The sequence below is a fragment of the Austrofundulus limnaeus genome, unplaced genomic scaffold (assembly GCF_001266775.1).
Source record: "Austrofundulus limnaeus strain Quisiro unplaced genomic scaffold, Austrofundulus_limnaeus-1.0 Scaffold4585, whole genome shotgun sequence".
Taxonomy (NCBI): domain Eukaryota; kingdom Metazoa; phylum Chordata; class Actinopteri; order Cyprinodontiformes; family Rivulidae; genus Austrofundulus; species Austrofundulus limnaeus.
Window position 1 is genome coordinate 9 of NW_013956987.1, and position 1,575 is coordinate 1,583.

Below are 1,575 nucleotides of genomic sequence, written 5' to 3' on the forward strand. Positions count from 1 at the left end.
ATTTTATTCTCACAGTTTTACTTTATTCTCAATACTTTGAATATATTCTCATTATATCAAAACTTTACTTTCATAATAATAAAGCAAATTTATTCTCATAATATTACAACTTTATTGACATAATATTATGATTTTATTCTCATAATGCTATGCTTTTCTGATATTACTTATTCTCGTAACAAAAACAATTTTTCGTGTGGCCCTAATATTTTGTCGTAGTTTCAGGTGTTTATGAAACAGTTTAAAAAGTTGTGAATTATTGTCTTGTTCAATGAAAGTTCATAAAAATCAAACTTCCTGTCATGTCTTCTCTCTCCGTAGACCGCTGTCCCACCTTTCACCCCTTCACCCACTGAGTGCCAGTCGACCAGCCTGGTTTCTAACTCCCCCGTGTTGTCCGGCAGCTACAGCAGCGGCATTTCCTCCCTGAGCCGCTGCAGCGTGTCAGAAGCCTCGGGCACCGAGCTGCCCACCGGAGACCACCCGCCCTACCCCCAGCCCCCGCCGATCACCTTGCCGAACTCCGTTTCCAGCGGCTCGGACGAGCCGATCCGCAGGGAGAACAAAACCCCGCCTCCCTACAGCGTGTACGAGAGGAACAACTCCCGCAGGCCGGTGCCGCTGCCCCACAGCCTCTCCATCCCCCCACAAACGGACCCGCCGGCCCTGCCGCCCAAACCTCACCAGCTCCGCACCAGCAGCATGAAGCTGGACGGGAGCGCCGACCCCCGGCTGCCCAGACCCAGGCCTCTGCCCAGGAAGGTTTCCCAGCTATAGGTGCTGTTTCAGGGCCTCGAGGAGATGAAGGAAACACACACACACTGGCGTATTTTGCACTTTTTTACTCACTTTTTTTAGTGATCTCGAGTTCGGCATTCCTGACACACCAGTGGGAGACCTGCAGATCAGCAGACCATTAGAAATGGTAAAAGTACCGGATGAGGAGAGTCTCTTTTTGTYTTTACTAGAGGCGTTGCATTGACTTTGATGTGGTCTTTCTGCACTTTTCTCTCTAGTACACACGAGTCGTAACGTTTACCAGAACATTCTAGAAAAATAAGACAGTTTTCATAGAAATAATAATAATAATAATCTCAGATATATGTATATTGGTATATATGAGAATTGTTTTGGCCTTAAGTATTGGGAACAGAGTCTTTTATCTGTGATTCTTGCACGTATTTTTTAGTTCCTTTTGTTAATTAACTCAGTATATTTGTATACTGTTTGGCTTAAAAAGGTGCTAGAAGCCTGAAGTTTGCTTCAGTAACAGACGAGGGTCTGTCCTTATCGTCATTTCCTGAAAGGTGCACAAATTTGACTTCTTAGTTTTATTGATCTGCGTCTCCAAAGATGGTAAAATTGAGATGTTGTGAATAAAAACAGGCGGTTTGTGGARGTGTTTTTAATGCAGTGGACCCTAAAGATGTCTACAGATTCTTACACATTTTTGACATCATTACATTTTTGCATGAGGAAAACATTATTCTTAATTTTCCCACTTTTTTTTTTTTTGAGTTATTTTTATTTATTTTTATTTTTTTACACACTGGTGAACCTCTGTGCATTTTTACT

The 1,575-nt window shown here is 42.5% G+C and overlaps 1 pseudogene; it reads left to right on the top strand.

Annotated features, from left to right (window-relative positions):
- The first annotated feature begins 321 nt into the window (after positions 1–321).
- Positions 322–1,406, top strand: LOC106512169 (dedicator of cytokinesis protein 4 pseudogene; annotated as a pseudogene).
- The last annotated feature ends 169 nt before the right edge of the window (positions 1,407–1,575 follow it).